Source organism: Varroa jacobsoni, unplaced genomic scaffold (genome assembly GCF_002532875.2).
Source record: "Varroa jacobsoni isolate VJ856 unplaced genomic scaffold, vjacob_1.0 scaffold_238, whole genome shotgun sequence".
NCBI classification, from domain to species: Eukaryota; Metazoa; Arthropoda; class Arachnida; order Mesostigmata; family Varroidae; genus Varroa; species Varroa jacobsoni.
Window position 1 is genome coordinate 384,608 of NW_019213140.1, and position 21,570 is coordinate 406,177.

General features: G+C 40.7%; 1 long non-coding RNA gene across 1 annotated transcript; it reads right to left on the minus strand.

Annotated features, from left to right (window-relative positions):
* Positions 1-694: 694 nt before the first annotated feature.
* On the minus strand, positions 695-3,505 carry LOC111273938 (uncharacterized). Its single transcript, XR_002688125.2, has 2 exons — positions 2,810-3,505; positions 695-2,347 (listed from the first exon to the last, which is right to left on the minus strand). It is a non-coding gene; the product is annotated as an uncharacterized LOC111273938 (long non-coding RNA).
* Between the last annotated feature and the right edge of the window lie 18,065 nt (positions 3,506-21,570).

Here is a 21,570-nt window from a genome sequence, read left to right on the forward strand (position 1 = left end):
GGGGGGGGGAGGGGGTACAGCGTAATTTTATCGTTTTGGTAAGAACGGACGCAATTGTTGTAGGTACAAGGGCTACCAGACACAGATCAAATGAGGACGGCGTCGATGAGTTTGCCTCTACTCATGCTGTATGGTGTCTCACGGACGAAACCCTTTGGGACTCTGCTAGTCAAAATTGGAACGGATGATTCGGCGTTACTGCTGGCTGGGCGCAATTTGACATGGAGGAAACTATTTGATTCAATCATATTAAGTATTCCGGTAACGTATGTTAGAAAATTCCGTATCATATACAATTCAAACAATAAGGTAGTAAAACACGTTTCACTAATTGTCTATATTACATCTGTAAATTATCTGCAGATTCATCCAACAATATTAGTTGCGTAAACCAATAAATTGTCGCCAAATCCTTAATGAAACAACCGTTGGATAGCGATTAAAAATAATTTCAAACTATAGATAAAGACCGCGTGTGGTATTTACTGCCAGCATTGCCGGAAGCCGATCCCTTTTATCTAAGAGCATTTGTTTTTTTTTAGACTTTATTTTATTTTTTTTTGTTATTTAGATAGCACCAAACTAAGTGCAGCGGTACTGCAGTGTTCCATCCTCTATCCTGCCAACTCGATTTAATAACTAATAAATTTTTCTACAACGCTGTGCATTATCTTGTTTTAATGACTTTACCTCATTGTTTCAGTAATTCCGATACTGTACTTTATTTGTTCAGACATTTTAGCATTATGTGCATAATCATACTATGATCCAGTAGCATGTCTAACTAACCCGGTGCGCCTTCAACAACTCCAAGGTGAAGTTCATTTGAAACAAACGCCATGTGCATAGTGTTCGAAAAAGGAAGGCAGCACACACTTTTTAAAGTTAGCCATTTCTAGAAGAAGATATCTTTTTGATTCGATAATGACCGACAGATATTGAACTTAAATCTTTGCCGTGATAACTTCGATGCCCATCGGAATTGCTCAAGATCATCATGGCAAAGCACAATGTTTCTGCAATTCTCATTGATCTGTTTACTTTAGCCATTCACCAGTCACAATATGCTCTTAAGTTTATTTGAATTTACCATTTTTATTCCCGATTATACGATGCGTACGGTACGTGTGTATGTCAGTCTCCGAAACACTAGTTTCTAACTCTATAGCCTATCATATGACGCCGTAAAGGACATGCAAGCTAGAACAGCACCCGGCACGTTCTTTTCTTTTTCATTTTTTATTAATATTATCAGCACCCTCGTCACGTTTTTTTCTTATTGACACAATTTGCTATGCCGCTAGTACAAAGCTATAATAACAGAAGCAGCAGTAACGGTGACACGTACTCGTATCACAACTATGTTAGCACATTGGTGTTTGTTTAAATTCACTGTGGCCGCTTTGTGTTATTCTATTATGAACAGGCTTTACCTTTATTTTTGTTTTTTTGTCGTTGACGTAGACAAAAGACGAACAAAACACAGAGATGACCAGACGGACTTAGAGCATAAAGTACATTCTGAAAGTGATTCTTTTCAATTTTGTTGATAGTACGAGGTATACCAATGCAAAATCGGTCGCCAATCAACCATATATATATATATATATATAGGCGCTGCTTCATCTTATAAGGCAATAGTGTTCTCGACAATCCTTATCGTACCACGATTCACTGTGGCGCATTTGTCTGGCCATGACGACTTTTCTAAAAAATAATTGCTAGATAACACTGCGTTTAACCCTAAACGTACTTCGCGCATCGGAAACATCGATGGCGATATAGCATGATATGCTGTCTCTGCTGCTGTCGCCAACAAATCACAGGTACAGAGGCACACGAATAGCGCGTCTCGTCTCGTCGCGTCACAGGGCCATACGATAAAAACTATCGAATCGGATGCCTTCTACATCCATAACCGCCAAATAGACGAATGTTGGCCAGTGCTCTGCTGTCATCTGGTGACGACAGATTGACTTCAATGCTATCACCACCGTTTATACTAATAATACCAGTACGATTCTTCGTTTAACGACTTACTCCTTCCGCCGCCGCCGCCGCCGCCGCCGCCGCCTGCAGTGAAGGCCATCTAGACAAGATAGTAGAACAAAAACATTTTCACTTTTCAAAGAGGGAGCAGATAGCCACGAACGAAACTTGTCAACGCCTTAATCGACCTATCAGCTGTTCCTTTTCGAAAGGGCGGAAAACACTGGCGTTGTAATCGCTGAGCATAAGGCGAAGACAACGCTCCTCTTCGGTAGACAAACCACAAGATAGTCAGCGCTTACTGCTAGTCCGACCATCATCATTCACTCAGGCGTCTGTCGAAAGTCGCTCGTTTCTTCTGGAAAATTGATTCAATTTTAAGTGAACGGGTTCTGATATACACGAATGTCGTATAATTCGATTCAAATAAGCTAGAAGGAAAAAGTGCGATAAAAATCAACGGCTGGATAAGTCATTTCAAGATGACTTAGAAATGGAATGGCAGCACTAGTCACATCCCAGGGACTTAGAAGCTAGCTTTAAAGACAAGTTGTGATCTAGGTTCGAAGCCGGCCATGGAATGCCTAACGGCGATACCGGTCGCAAAAACTAGAAACATAGAAGACTGCTCACATTTATTCTTATGTAAAAACACCCACTGTACATTTTTACTGAAAATATAGCAAATAAAGTTTAAAAAACGAAGGTTAAAAAAAAAAAAGTTTAAAAGCAAATACATATCAACGCCTCAACGGGATTACTTAGGTTCGCAGCGCATGGGCTAACGTAGACAAAATTGTAACAGATTTCTGTGACTCACCTGAAAAACGTCCAGCTATTTCCACAGTAGCAACTTTCCTTTGTAAAAAAATTATCGCTTTTGTTCTATACTTATAGCTTTCTCCTAAACAGGCAAAGTAGCAGATTGAAAAAAAAAACGTATCTCGGTTTCTCTTGGCAACACTCCAAGTATCCGATACCCCGTAAGCGGTAGAAACAAACCGTGGACCAGGAAGCCAGCATCGAACTGGCAAAGCCCTTCGTTTATTCTGCCGCCAAAGTACCACCCCTTCATTTTGTTACAGTCCCTTGGAGTCCTTTTTAGGCCGTCATATACAATTGGCACTTTAACGACGACAACTTCAACCACAACAATCTCAACCGACGCGCAACTTGGCGGTCACCACGCCTCACTGCACTTTAAAACTACCCTAGCCCGCCAAAACCCAGCCATTGCCGAACTACAGCCTCGGTTACCTTAGGACGAGGTTGTGATTAACGCACCCGTACTGCTTATATGGGTATATTAACGTCACAGCCGCTACTGGCAAAGGCATTGCATCCAAGTCAAACATAGGCTCTCGTCTCTACGCGCGTAGTTCTGTCGCTAGAGCAGACTAAACAGAGCGGTAAGCAGGCGCACATAGTTAAGCTAGTGTCGGGAATGTCTCGAGTGAGGGCGGCACTTTGTGAAACGTCTGGGGGATGGGAGGGCAGTTTTTATTAGGTCCACTCTCGCTCTGGCGGAGATCTACGCTCGTCTGGTCGATTCTGTGGCAGCGGTACACCCCTTTCACCCCTTCGTTACCTCGCATCTAGTTGCTGCTTGAAGCTAGCTCTTTCTCGCCGTCGTACCCAGCCACCCGTCCGGGCTACATATGCAATTAAAATAAACACGAAGCGAAGATCACGGGACAGAGATTAGGATGACGATGACGAACGCTGATGAGGTATATGAGGTTATTCGAAACCAGTTGGGCTTACGCCGTCAGTAGACGCTGATGCACTGCTAGCTACAATAACAGTAATACTATGGGAGTAAGCTGTTCAGGCTACAGTTAAGGGTAGTAGTAGATATTTATTTTGGGCAATGGTGGGTAGTGAGCCGTTGTCAGTTTGAAGGTCTAACAGGCTCGACCAGTTAAATTTTCGAATAAAAGTATACGATTGTGTTTTCATAGCAGACAGCTAAATATACGATATAACAGGCCACAGCTCGTCTTGTCGCTTCATCTATGCAAGCCTGGAAGCTCAATGAAGCACACAACAGCTGTCTGAGTGAAGCAGGCCAAGGGTGGAATTAAATAGACAAAATAAGGTTTACCTGATCTCTATAATTATAGGTGCTATCATTTATAGTACTTAGTCTGAGAAGAGAGGAATAGGCTTCTCATAGACGTAAAAGCAAAGTGGAAGTAATTTAGCGGTACGGCTAAACGGTTCCGTTCACAACGCTGATCCTATATGTGCTAACACTTAAAACAACGCCGACAGGTCCTTAATGAGCGCATACTCGTCTGGCGATAATGTCTAACGATTTATAATTAAAAGTTCCGAACTAAACACCGAGCATTTATAGAACGGGCGAATGTAAATGGAAAGTCGTACCTATTATCTCTAGTTTTGTTAGCAAAACAAATCTACTCAACCTAACCAAAGACGTAAGCTGTAAGGCGTATTATTTAAAAAAAATCAAAGTTTTTAGCGACGCATTTTTTCAACGATGGTCAGGACAACAAAAGATGTAGCTCTAAGGGAGAGCTTCAATAATGAGGGGCAGCACAACCTTTAGAATGCAGTGGTGCATTTTGGTAAAAAATCAAAGTGGACACCTAGTAATTAGCGCTCTCTTATTTCCAGTAGTTTGATTTACATGATACAAATGTATGAAGGTAAATTTGAAGTACATTTAATTCAAGATTCTTTAAAAACATGCCTTACTGTAAATAAGTTTTGACGGCCGAAATCTCAATTTTAGGCGTTAAGCATTAATAATCCAGATCCTAGAGATTAATCCAGTCCTAGGGAAGAGGACTACCCACCGGGAGAGGCTTGAAGCTCGACTAATTCATTACGAGCCTGAGTAGCGATTCCTCCGGCTCGTTGTGTAGTAGCGGCTTCGCAATTACCTATTTTACGTAAGAAGATGATAAAATCGTCTCTTTAGAAAATATGTAACAGGTAAATACATAAGCAGGCTGTTTCCGAATATATTACCGTATAGTAGGTTTATCAAGAATACATTATAATGGCTAAAGCGCGTGCGCGTTACCTATACTGAAGATTACAAATGAATGTGGGGAACAAATATGGACAACTTCGGAACAATTGATATATCAGATGCAAGATCTGTACACGTTGTAATTAACAGTTTGAAAAACATATCCAAGAAATAATTTGGGCGTCCATAAACGTACTTTGCTTTTATACTTGAGCTACTCGCGAGACAATTTTAATCATCATAAAACTACTACTAATAAAACGTTGCTATTATCTGCTTATTTCCTGATTCTGATATCACCTCTGCAAACTTCCTCTAGCTATTCTTCAGACCCAAAGCACTATATCGCTTACCTTGATACAGGCTTGGTTCTGTTTCATTTTTCGTCTAAATGTAATGCAAAATCGTCTCCCGATTCGTACGCCGCCTGCTTAGTTGCTAGACGCTGGCGCTTCTGATGCTATAATTCTTCACTGTCTCAAGGTGCCTCTTATTGGCACTTTTCCCTACATAGCAACCAGCGAATGCACCATATGGCATCGAAACTGTGTTTCAAATTGTTACTTCTGCCGACTATCATACGCTGTTTTGTGGGAGGCGTCCCTTCTACGCCACCTGATTTCCCTTTCTCTCTCCATTTCTCCGTTCCAGCATCGTTCCTTTGTAGATAACTCGATCATCTCGGCGAACTGGAAGCGTCTGTCTAATCGTTCGGGGGCTGACCAACTAGATATTCCCACATTCGGCTCTTTCCTCGCTTGCCAATAGCCTTTCGTGCTACTTGTGACAGGATGCGCCCATCCCCAGACCCGAAGGTATCTTTAGTGAGCTCTGACATATGTAGGAGAAGCAAGGCACCAGGTTTATGACGATCGGGCCACGGTTTCTGAGCAGACTCACCAATACCATATGTCTGTGTTTATATTCGGCTCCGGCTGGGAAGTGCATTGTTGTCTATTTCGACTTTCTCCAATGTCGTGTTCCGCTGGGATTTTGACTTTCAAAATCAATATAAGGTTAAGTAGTCTATAGACAAATGAAGATTAGAAGTATTTCGTCTTAGTTTCGTTGAAAGCGATAATAACATCGTCTTCGGTAACTACTGTTGTCCAGTGGCTCATTTCGGTTCTCGTAACTAGTCAATTAGAGAGTTAGCAATTACTTATGCGTTTTATGATTTCTAAAGAAAGTTCATTTTGTGTATTTTATATGCGTATACATGTATGTATACAAATTTCTTCAATAACAACACATTAAGCGATGTAGAATTGCGTGGTCTTAGTTTCGGTGTTATAATTATGTTACAAACTCCGTAAATTTAGCAAAGGCTAATTTTTTTTTTTGCAAATGAACAAAATAAGATTTCAGAGAACATCACTGCTCTTTAATGTCCATCGGTGTGTTGCTGAAGTGCTGAAGAGTATGCCGGTGTTATCAAAGATGGCATTACGTTGTTGATGACCCCAACGATTTCATCACTGATAATGTTGGAAAGCTTTATGCACCAACATGGCAATAGAAGCGTCAAGTGAATGATCATCTTTTTCAAAAAAAGAAGCCCAGGAATTGATATAGATCACCTTTTGTCTGACTCACTTCGAATAAAGTTGGCAAATTTTCATCCTTACGCAAAATCGTTTCCGTAGTGTCATCACTAATGGTTTTCGCTATCGTCAATGTGTGAGTACGAAGAATGGATTTTCTCATCACTTCGGCTTGACGTATTTTACGGTAACTGAAAGACAGACGAATCTTCGGTAACACATCAATGCTCTACTGCTCGTCACGCTCAACGCATGTTCGCGTACTAACGCTTTGATTAAGTCCTCACTGCTTCAGTGTGCTATCTTTTATCGATATGCACTGATCCCCTGTGTTAACCTGCGCAACCACACATCTCACGTATTAAATCTATATGATAAGTATCCGACGAAGTTGCCTATCAATGACTTACGATACATTCAACCAATAGGAAAATGTTCGAACCTATTGCTATACCTGACGCATATTTGTTTTTGCTTACAAATAATGATTAGGTAAGTTTGCGACACCACCTTTAGGAAGTGTTCGGAAAGGGGCAAGGTTATAAGAAAAATAAATAAATAATTAGAAAGAAAATAATTATATTTGCGTTGACTCCACCCTTAAAAAATTTGCTTCCCTACTTACAGCTCTACTTCTTAATAACGACCGTACATTTTCGTTCTAGCGTGCGAGTCTGAGTCCTCCACTCTGAGTCTTAGGTCGTTTTCACAGTACAGGGGCCATAGAAGGAAATTCGTAGCACATGTCTTGTACGAAAAAGGCAAAACTTAAGGGAGCAGTGAAAGAGCTCATATAGAAAAGCTTTATGCGCATGTGGAAATGCTAATCACTGAGGAAAAATATAATATTGTGTAATATCATACTAGTAAACAAATCGCCCAGAGTCTTTGCGAGGAAGAAACAACTGTCTATGGAGGGAACTCTTCCAGCATGTGAAAGATATCAGTATGGCATGGTTACGGACGAAACCACGCGGCCACGAAATCAAGAGCCTTCCCATCATAGTTTCCGCGGTGGTTCTCAACCCGGATATTCTCAGGACAGACCCAAGGCCTAAGGTAGATGAACTTTCGCTTTTCTCTTTAGTTTCTACATAATTCCTTCGGAGTTTCTCAAACTAGGCATCCGATGGATGAAATACGCATCGGCGCAATTCGGTACTTCATTAGCTAACTGATGTAGCTTTTTGACGACCCACCATCTCCGAATGCCACTGACCGCGTTATTTTTTTTCTGAAGAAAATATTTATTGTGGTGAAGGCTGCACTAATCTGTGCAACTGACAGATGAGTGCTGCTATTCACATTCAAGGTCAAATGTTTTTTTATAATTTCCAAGCGCAAGCAATTTCCGGCCTGATCTAATCATCAAACGCCATCTACTGGTCCCGTTACAAACCGTATTTTTTTACAAATCACTTCAAATAGATAGAGAATGGGGTGGACTATATATAGCTAGAGCTGGTCAACTGTTTTGAAATTTCTCTGTGAAAACATCGGTGTTAACAACAAAATATCGGATCGTCCTATTTATTATTTGCTGGTATATAAATGGCGCGGTCTGTTATTAGGTTGTTTGGTACCAAACGTGACAAACAACAACCTCGTATCTGGAAATCGCGAATTCTGCCGCACGACATTTTTTCGTATTATTTAGATCTGGGACCTAGATTCGAATATTCTCGCTAGGTTTTTTTCACCGAGCGAGTTGTAATGAATCGTGGAAAATTAACAGATTTTAGTTGTTATTGAATCATAAGTTCCACTTCGAAACTTTAGTAGCGAAGACGGCTTGCGCTACGAACTTAATATTTAGTACAAATTTGACGAAGTCGTTAGTTTAAACGTGTTGGGAAGAAAGTTTTGAACTCGAAAATAAGCTTCGTACAAGGTTCCTTGCAAAGAAAACTCCGATAGAAGTCGACCTATCTGCAGTTGCAAGTTTATTTGTAATCAGACTGGACGTATATAAAAATTCTATAAATTTTCATTATAGTCAAATTAGTAAGGTAGAATAATCTGACAAAAAATAACGCCACGCAACTTAGGCGAAGGTCAAGAACAGAGACGATTGCTTGTCTTTGTTGTTCCGTTATGACAGCGACCCATTCTTGCATCGAATTTTGATTGGAAATAAAAAAAAAAATATATTTATTATACAATAATCGCACACCATCACATTAGTGGATTGATGCAAATCAGCCGACGGGATATCATCCTAAAATAAATGTACAGCCGCAAAGGTTTATGGCGTGTATTTGGTAGGTTAATACAGAAATTACCGGCTATATTCTTGTAAGTTCTGGTTTGTCAATTACGGTCCAAGTGTACACAGGCCGACAGTGGTAAGTTAATGAAAAGACTCCGCGTTAAACAGCTGAATAGGACAGTGAATAGGAGCAGACCATTTCTATTTCAAGGCGATGTGACTTTACGCTACACGAATTACGCAAAAACGCTGAGAAGAAAGAACGAGTAGTCTAAAATAGCCGAAAAAACAGTTGAAATTTATCACGAATTGAGCGGTACAAGACGTACCTAAGAGTAATAACAAGCCGGCCCTCTAACCAACTCGATAAACAGATTTTATATTATAGACGGTATTAAAGATCTTCAAAGGCATGAAACCAACTCAGAATTAATCCCTTATATATATATATATTATATCATTCCAGCTAGATGAGCGATTACGGAGCACCCTGCGAGTGATCATACCATTTACTCAATTGTATATTCCTGCATAGAAAGCAGGTAGTCACCAGTGGACCATCTGTATAATTCAGCCTGCAGCATCTTGGCGCCAGAGGATTTTTCCCTGGGATGGACCCTTCTATAGCAGGTGTACTAATGTACCGCAGAGAAGTTTGTTTATGGCCGAAAGGCCAATACAAAGACCTCCTCACGAGCTAGAACATGGCTCATTACGTTGCATAATAGTACAGTAATATATAGTTAATAGTATAATAGTTAAGTACGCAGGTGTTTCGAGATAGATAATAAATGACTGTGATGAGCGCATGAATGGTACGACTTTAGTAAATACTTGGCAGAGACTATTGCCATTGAACACGCTTTCATATACTATATTCAATGTTTGTTTTGTCTTTGTATTGTCCTCACTTGAACTACTTGTCAGCAGACTAATAACTGCATGTTATCTTGCACCGTTTTTGCTGTTGCATCCCTGGGGGCATAGCTCAGATACGTAATGAATATTGAATTTCTATGTTTATCACCTTTCATAAGCTTCAAAGAAGCTCTAACCGGACCCGCTACTGATAATTAGAATAATAAACAGTATTGCAACTGAGATTCGCTAGGACGGTGTTGTGTTCCTCGGTTGAATTAAAAGGAGAGGCAAAGAGTATGGCATGCGCTGAGTCCTAGCGAGCGGTGAGACAAATCCTTTCGAATCACTCTTCCGTTTTCAATGCTGTTCATGATAATGGCGTTGAAAGCGCGTACATTTTTCCTGCATTTCATTGTAAAATAGGACGTTCCTTTGCTCAGCGAATTACTATTGGCTGGTCTGCCGCAGCCAGGTCTTTTGATGCCCGAGTTGTTCTTATTTGATACGATCGAGTGTCATTCGAGCATCAACGTTTGCACTACCATAACCTGCCCGTCGATAACATGCAATCTATCTATTGTAGTTGAATCTGTATTCCACAGAATAGTGTAAGTCTACGATCTGTTGCTGGCACGCTGACCTTAGACGGTCTATGCGAGAATCACCGAAGTGAGTGGCCGGCCAATTAGTTAGCGCTTCATCCTTCTGCTTGGTCGGTCGTGACAATACCGGCCAGAAGCCAGTAGTACAAATGGTCCTCACGAAAGTCTATCGTTACTGCCGACTTAAAATCGGTAGAGAGCGGATCACTTATGGGTCTTAGGACCGTTGTGCCCGAACAGTAAATCTCATAATAGGCTAAGCTGGAGAATTAGGTTACAAAAGGACCTCGACAACTGTTATTACTTGCTAGCTTTCAAATGAGGCCTATGCGGCCATATTACCTGCTGCCATGATATCTGCGCTGCCACCTCGGCCATATCCGAAGAGCTCATTGGGAATACACGAGACCGTCATCATCGGGCAGCTGCTTTGTGTTTAGGTACATCGTCATACAACGGTGCGGAGGCTACGCCGGGATGCGTGTCTGTAGACTACTGGCCGGAACTGTTTTTTTTTTTTAAAACGTTAAAACCGTGAATAGATGAACGCCGTAAATTAGTTTACCGATTTACAATTGCAATAATTGAGCCAAGCAAAAGTTGCTAGTCGTAGTTACTGAAGCTAAGCAGCTTTAATCGGAAAAATCCGATTATGTTCTCCATAGCAGCTTGAGAGGCAGCAAGCAAGGAATCAAGTACGATGAGAATAAATTGATCTCTACTGTCGCAGAGATACTAGGGTCAAACAACAAGTGGTATCACTGGCAAAACGTTCCCACCTGTCATGGGACACAGTAGCGATAAGTAGTAAATTAAGGTCTGTTCTTAGTACGGCAACAGATCTTTTATGTGTGGAATGAAACGTTGCTTAATAAATTAAAGAGAACGGTGCTACATAAATCATTAGCAACTTTGGCTGTTGGGTTGATTTTTATGCATGGCTTTCTAGTGTAGGCGTATGTAATTAAATAGGTTCTATGGGCCTAAAAAGTGGTTCGTCTTTAAAAATAATATTTATAATAGAATACTACAATATTATTATCAATATATTGCTGTAATATCTTGTAGAGCTATAAGCGTGTCCATTTGTCTTCGGCTTTCTACCAATCGATATATCCAGTCAACAAATGTATTTATCAGTGTACAAACCGTAAATCGTTGACTTAAACACAAAACAAATGTAACAAGCATACGCTGAAACTTCGTGCACTTCTGCCCTACCACAAAGACAAGTATAAACGCTTTAGCATACGGCTCGTTTGCCTACAATGATTTCCCTCATCATCTACCTAACTTCTGTGAATCCCACCCTTTGATCAACAAAGCACCACCAGTGAATTCGCGACAAAAGCCCAAATGAAGCTGGTGCTCCGATTGTCTATGCCGACGATAGGGTTGGCTATTGAAGTCGATAGGCTAAGCCTGGTTTTTGCTAAACATACATCCATGTCATGTGTGATAAACAATCTATTGATAGGTTCTCTAAGGCCCAAAAAAGTTTCTTGAGTTGCTCTACAATTGCAATGTGTAAAATAGCGTGTAGAACAAAATGCGAACGAGAATCTTTAGGCAGCATTCTCTTGTCGGAGATCCTTCCCTAGATCGTTATGCGGGTAATTAGATTTTAGTTCCTCCGTGCGTGTAGAAGTAACAATGATATTTTTACATAGTGAACACTTTTTTTTTTTCTAATACATTGTCACTGAAAGAGCACGAAATCTTTTCAGACGAACCCTACTCTGCACGATGCGATACACTCCCATAGTACAAGTTACACGCTGGACCTTTTCAATTTTTGTCTCAACATATTTTTTGTTCAGTCGACTGTTCTCCTCAGTCCCCAAAGCCAAAAACTAAAAAACACAAAAAATTACATCGAGAACAAGAATGGTCTCTATTTTTTTCTTCAAATCCGATTCGCTTATGGGGAGCTCGTATCGTTCCTCCTCTTTCTCTTTCCGTCTGGGCGCGTATGTTTGTAAGTGTGTGCTATACGACTGGCTGTCATGTGCAGCGTAAGTTAAGTCGCACCATAGGTTCGTGCGCTTTCTGTGCCACTCATGCAGCGGTAACTGTAACATTACGCGAAGCACAGAAGGGCTGAGCAACAAAGAACCGGCACGAAAAAAAAGAGGACATCGAATCGACGAAGAGGTGATTGGGTTGTGGTTTCATGTTCGTTCGAGGTGTAGTTTCTATCAATGCAGAAAGCGAAAGACCGGCATGTGCTGCAGAACCAATGTGTCGTCCGAACAGGACGTCCGCCTGTAAAAACTCATAGACCGGACGAAGTGTGGAACGGAGTCCATCTCTACGTACTTGAAGTGCTAATCCAAATTTACCATCTAGACAAAGTTAAGCCGGGGATGTTCTAACTCGACAAAGCGGGACGGCGAAATTCTCTGAAGATTGATGAAGACCTGAGGATTCCGCTAACCTTTTTTAGTTTCGTTACTTTGTATAGCCTATTTGGGCACCGAAAACCAACGCTTATCTTCTAGATTAGAATGGTCTCTCGTAGGTTCTGGATTAGTTGTTTTAAGATGTTTTGTATTTCAAAGTCGCAGAACAAACATCAGGTTCGGTACCTTTGCTTGGAGCAAGTTTAGTTTATTGCTTTACAAGGTTTTTTGATGCCCGTAATTAAGGATCTTTTTAGGACACACGTAATATCTCGAAACGAACAAGTTCGCCAAACTGGAACATTTTTTACCTGATCATTTTATTTAATATATACATGACATTTCATTTAATAGAAAAACCGTAGTGATATCGCATCAATAAAATGAGGCTCAATACTATCTTCGTTGCTTTAAACTTACTTGAGCTCAGACTGACAGGCGCTTAGTGAATCGAACCCAGGGGTCGAAAAAAGCTAATAGCTTCTAGCTGTGAGATTTCTATTTATCAATAAATGCTAGCCTTTTGAAAATGATTTCATTAAAACTTGACACTATTGTAGCAAACAGAGAAGCGCCGAGCGTAATTACCTTCAAATACAGGCGATGTCGGTCTAAGTTAACACTGCCGTTCGTACTGTGAACTTATTGATGATCATCCACTGACATTCTGTACTACGTATCCGCTTGGGTCATTTGTTTTAGTAATGAGCCCGTTTTATTAGTCATCTACTTATATCCGTCGACACGGCACTTGATGATAAAAGTAAAATGGATATATTAAAGGACGTGCATCTGGTACAATTAAAGCAAAAAAAAAAAAAGACTTGTCATAACCAGCCAGGCTGACTCTTTTCACGTGTACAGTGTAACTGCTCCTGCATGTCAATAGGTGCATCATGTGCGTGTGTGCTGTCGGGACAACCGCTGCGGGTCTGTTGGCCAAATAGATGGGCGAAATGCAGGCTCCTACTAGCAAGATTATATTAGTATGCCATGGTAAAGTAGGTGGAAGAGGGGAAGCCAGCGAGAGTCGGATAAATATCGGTACGACGATCGTTTCATCCTTCCAATTGCCGACATCTTGTTGCAGTTTGATGTGGGCCACGAGAGGGTTGGACTTCAAAGTCAGATGACTCACTCACTCACTTAGTTACTCATTGGCGTCTTGGAATTAGCATTAATTTGAGTAGTAATTCTAGTAGTAGTGGTAGTAGTAGTAGTACGTAGTAGTAGTAGTAGTAGTAGTAGCGGTGATAGAAGCTCGCCAATAGTTTGCTTTGAGAACGTATGTGTGGCATTATATAAGCCTGTGGTGGTAACAGCGGGGGCGTTGACGTCATCGGGGTATGAGTACGATTGAGATATATTAGTCGTGTACGAAATTCGCAGGCGTGGAAGATCTTCGTGAGGGAAAATATGGTCGCCATGGCCTTTAGTGCCATTTGCATGGACGCGTGCAGTCGTATATTAGTGAGTTAGTCCGCTAAACATGTTATATCATAGCAATGATATTGTTGTAACTGATATCTTCAGCAAGTGCGAAGTTTCTAATGGCCAGTGAAAACAAAAGACTGACAGAGGCATATGGAGTGCAATGTTGATATCTTTACTAGGGCCGAATTTTATAATAGTTTTTTGAGTTTCCAATAGAAATGGAGTGTAATAATACTCTCGTTAGCCATACTGAAACAGCGATACTGATTAGTTAATTAGACATTACACGTTTTCTTATATGGCTTTCTTGACTTCTACGTCCAGAATCAATGGTAACTTTGCGTACGGAAACACGATGTTCTATAAAATAGCGTCAAACGTATTATTAGCTTCATAGCTATTTAGAAAATAGTTGATTGTCACCGTTCTATAACAGAAGTTGAAATGATATTCACTAAGTAATCGAAGTTTGTCAATTGACAAAACTTCCGAACGTTTAAATTGGCCAAATATAAATGTTCCTCGTTGAGAGGGTCGTCTCCCAAAGTTTAGCTTTTTATTATACAGAATTGTAAGTACTTGCCTGACTGGTATGCCTTGTAATACTGGTACTATGAGATCGACACACGACTAACCTATACGATTTCTCTGATTTGTGGAACCGTACTAGAAGTGTTTACAGCATCTATATATAAATAGGCAAAAACATTTATGTATGGCTATGTCATAGTACTAGCATACGTTGTTTTGTGTATACCTAAGCAGCCGCCGCTTGACAGAATTGTTAGGACACGCTGGGCGCACTATTTCGTTTAACTTGCTATTTAGAAACTCTTTATAATTTTGTCCTTTTACTAAATATTGTAGCATTTCGGCCTTGTTCAGGCTTATGATACCAGCGCTGTCGCGTGTGTGTATGTACGTGCACGCGATTCTTAGCACTCATTAAAGCCCCGAATAAGCCGCATGCCGGTGTTCCTATAGTTAGGAATGTAAAAGTTCTTTGGCGTCAACTATGAAGAAAAGCAGATCTCAAAACTCGAGGAGGATGAGTATAACTTTGGTGAATTTTAAGTTACGAAGTTAACGGTAGTAAAATAGATTGTCTTAGCAAGCGTTTGGTGAGTTCTAGTTATTAGCCGTCAGCCTGTACCACGAGAAAACGTTACTCGTTTTACGGTGGGAACACAACGCCGTTGTTCGCTGAGGCGTTTAATCCTGCGAGCAATGCCATCCAAGCTCGGCCTGAACGGATTGCGTGCTTGTGTCGGTATTTACTCGAACCGGACAAAAATGGCCGGTCGGTTTGGTACGCCCAGCATACATGGCTGCTTCTGCTCTAGACTGAAGAACGCTGCCCCTAGGTAAACCCAACTACGCTAACAAGAAGTGTCTGCTGATTTACCTTTCCTGGTTATGATGACCCCTGGGGCAGTTTCGTGACAATCGTTTCGTTCGACCAATGTGTCTGGCTTATTCGTGCCGTGTTTCTAACGGACGACAAAGAGGAATTGAACAACAAGCATGGTCGAATGCAACTACAGGGGCATGCAATACGAATGGAGAGTATGCGAAAAAAACAGCCAAATAAAGATTGGACGCTTTTTTTTAAATAGCTTTATTGGCGCATATAGTTCAACCGTCGTTCCAGGGGGCAAATATCGTCACATATGAGGAATCGTCGTAGAGATAAACAATTGAGGGTCGTCGATACAAAAATGTTTTTGTCAGCGAGTTATATTATAATAATATGAGCCTGCTATACAAAAAGATCAATAAAAGGACACTAAAGCGTTGTCTGCTGGAACATGATGTTCACTATAGTCAGAGTGCAGCTGAGATTCTGTTATAATATCACACATAGGACTACTATACTTTATTATTTCAAATCAACATAAGACTAGACTTGTTTTTATTTATTTTACGATCTTTCTGTATAATTTGTATTTGTGGAGTTTAAAATGAGGTACCTTTAAATTAGTTTACAGAAAAAGTTTCGAGCACTGGGATAACTTTAATTATTTTACGTACGACTAGACGTATGGCCACAGTCTTAGCCATTATACGAATTGACAGTAGCTACAAAATTGGCGAGAAAAAAAAACATCTTTCGTATACTGCTATGGCTTATAAAGAGGGTTTGTTGTTAGCATATGCTTATACTGCTAGTGAGATTGTTGATGAGTTCGTAGCTGACGTCCAAGTCCATTAGGTTTGTCGAGCTTTAATAGAGTCTGATTACGTCTATGTCTAACGAAGTTTTTGCAAGAGGTCATGCTCTCAACACCATTTAGGTACTCGTTTTCACATTCGATGCCATCAACAAATACTTGCTTAGGCAAGGAAGAGGAACGCTCACGGATCACTACCTAATTGTTTTGCGTCTGTACCCGAATATAAGCACGCGATTCAATGAAGAAACATGGTTTAGATACTGAGAGGAACTTAATAAATAGAACTGAATAAAACACAGTTATACAACGTCGTATTTTGCTACAATGAAGCAGTTAGCTTTAGGTTTAGCGCGAAACGCCGGCACAATAAAGCTTCTAATTACACCATATAAACTATATGTAAGTGCCATTATAACTTATAATATTTGTTTGATGGGCAATCGATAATGATTTCATTTAAACGGCTAACCAAAAGCATAATAAACAATGGATAATAAGTGTTTCGAGTTTTTACCGTGATAAACACAACAAAAAAGAGTCCATTATGAAATTCGAATCCAGATTCAATATTAAGCCTAGTAGACAGACTCGCTGCCATTGCACCGCCTCGAAACGAAAGTGATGAATGTTAATTGAAGTTATTTCAAAACAATTCTAGATAAAGCATAAACGCAAAAATTCATTGTAAAATAACGATTAGGTATTTCTTGCACGAACTTGAGCTAAACAAAAAAAAAAAAAGTGATAATCGTAGAAATGATAACTAATATACAGTTTGTATAGGTATGGATAATTATATATTTACAGAGTCGTTACGCATGTCATGACACCTGTAGCTGCAGAGCTTCCGAGACATTTTGCTGAAATGGTCGCTTACACAAATTTTACTTGCTATTAATTACCACTGTGGCTGCGAATAAGCTTAGACGTTCCAGTAAGCAGCGTACAAACACAAACACACATGCAGCGTATTATAAACGCTTGACTAGGCCTCTTTTGTGAGCACTAGCTAAACCGGATTGTGGGTGAGCCTGCCTTCAATTGGGGCCGGAGCTGAGTTACAAAATAAAAGTGCAGTCCTAAACGTGTTGCGTGACCAGGGACCGTGTTTCCCCAATAATATAATAATACGACGTAATAGACAGTGGTCAGCAATTAAAGAGAGCGACCACAAAACTCCGACGATTACGACCCTTTGCCCATTATCCATGGAGCAGTTCGCCGAATGAGATAAGGGGAAGCGGCTCGCGCAAACGATAGCGGTAATACAAAGAACTAAACGATACAACAGCCTTTAATTGGTGATCCCGTATAGATGTACGTCTACTTTATTGCAGTTATGGTTATTAGTTATACTATACTCATGTGAGGCTCTTTAAATGTTGAAAGATTTACCTTTCAAGGATACTGGGTGTTGGTTTCTTACTCGATTCAGGCCAATGAAAACAGAGTCTTTTATTAGACGATTAAGAAATGGCAACAATAGCACTACGGTTAGCCAATTGAGCTCGATATTTAGTTTGAACCTGTTTTACGGTTTCATGGGGCGCAACAAGTAGCGTATTTTGCTGAATCGCTGCAATAGAATATCGTATATTAAGGGTTTTAGGTGGTGCATGGTACAAGCAGTTTGCTTAATAGTAGACTACCTATATTTTTGCGTTTCCGTTCGTCGACAACGCTCACTTTCCTATAGAGATATTGAATATAATTGTAATAGCTTTTTAGAGCATCTTATGTTGTCCATAGATGCCCGTATACGCTTTGTACTGACAATGGCACCTTGACCTTCTTTGCGCGCCGCGACAGTGGCCATGAACAGCACCACCCACTCTCCTCGTCTTCTCCGTAATAACAACTTTGTGCAGCTGCAACGATAACTTTAGGCTTTCCGGCGCGCGACGATGCACCGAAACAGAAGCAGGCTTCACACTTTTCTTTCTTGTTCACTCTATATGCGCGTAGAGCGGACACAGCTTGAATTCAGCTTTGAACTAGCCGGGACTAGCCCCGTTTCGGTCAGGCTGGTCCTAGCCACCGTTGCTGCAGCGGCTAGTGCTGCTTCCCCATCTATAACGAACGACGCTTGTCTTTGTCTGAGCTGAAGCAAAAATACCCTTTCGTACTGCAATCCAGCTACTGTGCAGAGATACGGTTAATCGTTAAACCTTCCCAAAGACGCTACTAAGGCACCGGCCGGCTTAAAGTCAAAAGGCAAAAATACTCTTGAAACAAACAAGTTGGCGATCCCACATGTACACCCGTATAAGCGGGATACGTTAGGCACAAAACAACCCGTATAGGATCATTTGAAGGACACTGTCCGAAGGACATACTCAGCATGATCCGCAGTAGGCCTAGTGAATAGGCCGTGGGGATAAGGCATAGGTGAGGGATTTGGGCAGCGTTTTGGGGTTCAACTCGTTCTTTCTCACAACCTTCCTCTCTGTGACTCTGTGTCAAGAGAGTTGCTGAGTGCATCAAGTGCATGCAGGACACGCCATTGTGGTGGTGTCTCTTTGAATGTGGCGACAACAGCGAAGGAGATAAGCAATGCCAACGTAGATGATGTTACAGTGCCATATAACGAAGACAAGTGTCCTACATTTGTTGTTACGCTAATCGCGCTTAAAGTGAACGCGATGCGAAAATTCTATTAATATATAAAGTTTAGTTTAATCGATTTTGGATAAGATATCCCTGCTAATAATTAAATAGTACGCCTGGATACACAATAACTGTAAATTTTGGCACGGAACTCGACGTAATAGGATCATTAGGATTAAGCTTTGCTTCGTCTATTCCGTCAGAGAGCATACGGCATCTAACGTCAGGGATAAATCAGGCCAAATCCGTTGAATACGTGAGCTACACAGTGTCATATTGCCTCAGCGGTGACCAAAATGATCGGTGCATGGGAAGGCCAAACGTTAATCGGATTAGCTTTCGTTTATACGGCATACAAGAATCTGTCTTCAAACCATGACGTTTGCATTTAGTCGTTATCCAGCGACAGTTACGATTACATATATTAATTGTTCATTGTACTAGCGAATACAACAACTGCGGACATGACCATGCTCCACTGCGACCATATCGTGACTGAGTTATGGCGCTTCTACAGGGACAAGTTGGCCGGCTCACTCGTTCATTGTTAGACCTGCTGATCATTTTCAGATGATATATACGCGTGCATCTTGTAGTACAGTAATAAAGGAGATCTGAAATAGATCCGGCAAAAGCTTACAGGTAAAATGTCAATCAAATGCTAACGAAACGTATTGACAGAGCTCGTCTGCTTCGGCTCATCCTCCCCGAAACAACTAGCTGGCATAAAACCCCTCAACTTACACCTCCTGTTTCTGGATCCAGGGAATTAATATCATTGAGTTTACCACATCAACTTAATTCGTTCCATCACGATTCGCGTCGCATGATTGTTGAAGCGGAGTTGGTGAGGAGTGCGCATACAAAACACTGAGACTCAGCAGCTGTCGGCAAAACCGTACCAAAATCGAAGCCGTGATGAATTCCACCATGTGACGCCGCAACACCGTTTCATCGTTCCGATTAGTGCTTCTTACAGAACAGCAAATAATATAATAACATTTAATCATTTCTTATATTTGCAATAATTTGTAACACACAAGGGAGAATACTATTTCGACACAAAACAATCAGTTGTGTAGATTTGGGGTGGCTTTTTGTTGAATATTCTATTGGTAAGTCTCGAGCATAGCTGCTCTACAGCAGACAGTAGACTTTTAGGAACCGTGGTCGTATTCGATGAGCTGTTCTAAAATAAATGATCGGCTAAAAAAGTCTTTGCTATTTGATAGGATCAAATGCACCTTCTAACAGGGCACGCGTTGGTGATGGCCTGCAAAACAGATTTTTTTCTTGAGCAATTTCCAGCGTACATTTTTACTAGGCAGGGCCTCTTCACTGGTGGCAGTGAAATAAAGATTAGCGGTGTCTAGTTCCTCCTTTTCATAGTATTCGATTCTAGAGATTTTTAGCACGACGCAGCTTTGTTTGCAAAATGTCCGTCCAACAGTCTCTACCGGAGACCTATAGACCCACTAAAGCTTCAAGCTGTCTATATGCAATAAAGTTAAACTCAACTATATACTATAATGCGGTAAAAAAATCCGGCCTGTCAAAAACATACAGTTTATTATGAAATTCTATAGATAAGCAAACGCAGTTGATTGCCGCGTTTAAAAATTAGGTTTCAACAACTTGATAGTCGAAAGACGATGAAGATATTGGAATAGGAAACATTGAAAAACTTGCTAGGTCGAAACGCAGTGAGTTAAATATTTTCTTCTTCTCATAAACTTCATATGGAGATGTTTGCTTAGCTGGCATTTGGCTCGAAGCATTCTAGTTAATCTTGCACAATTCAAACACCTGTTTTCTACTCTACCGTAAGTTATTTTCGATGTCTCTACTCTTTTGGTTGTTTACAATTAATAGTGATAAAGCTCCTAATTCTATCTGTATTTCAAATTATTCTAACTACCGACTGACCGAGAAGTAATCCCACGACGAAACGCGATAGTATCCTCTCGTTCTCCATTTCCTAACGACCCGATTTAAAGACGATGCACTTAGCCCAAATGAGCGGGCACCAGATCTTCACGACTCATTGAAACCTCTTCAGCAGACGACCGACAAAACGATTCCGCCCAGACGAATTTTGGGTGTCCGTGCAGCCTTCAGCCAGATCAGGAAATCAATTCTCTGGAGAGTTTGGACCTCGATCGGAACTGAGACTGTTCCTCGCTTTCCATCCGCTACTATGAAGCACGCCTAAAAAAAAATACTAACGACATTAAGCACTACAAGCACTAAACTACCTAATGACCACCGTAAGTGACATTCATCCCACAACAAAGATAAAAATAAGCGTTCTTTGGCATGCAGCTTCCTCTTTTCTGATGCTTAAGGCAGCGTAAGGGTCGAGATGGAATAACAGTGCTTGTTTCATACCCCAAAGACACCTTTCTGGTATACTTACAGTCTTCATCTTAGACTATCCATTAATTTTCCATTTCTCTATGTCAAAGATATTTTAGTTAATACTGTTGACTACAAAATGGAGGGGACTATGTCAGATCCCTTATGCGATAGAACTCGACTAGTATAATGGTATGCAGATTTTATACTGTAAAATAGGAAAGTGTCCAGTATATGCCAACGTTGTACGCCAACGCAAAATGTAAGAGGTAATGTTCGGTCGATAAATTTCCACATAATCTATTGGTTAACTAAAGGAGCCACTTCGTGCGCCTGGGTTCGTTGTGCTCAAAAGTAATTGAAGCAAGTAAAACAGCTGTTCGATGCCGCTC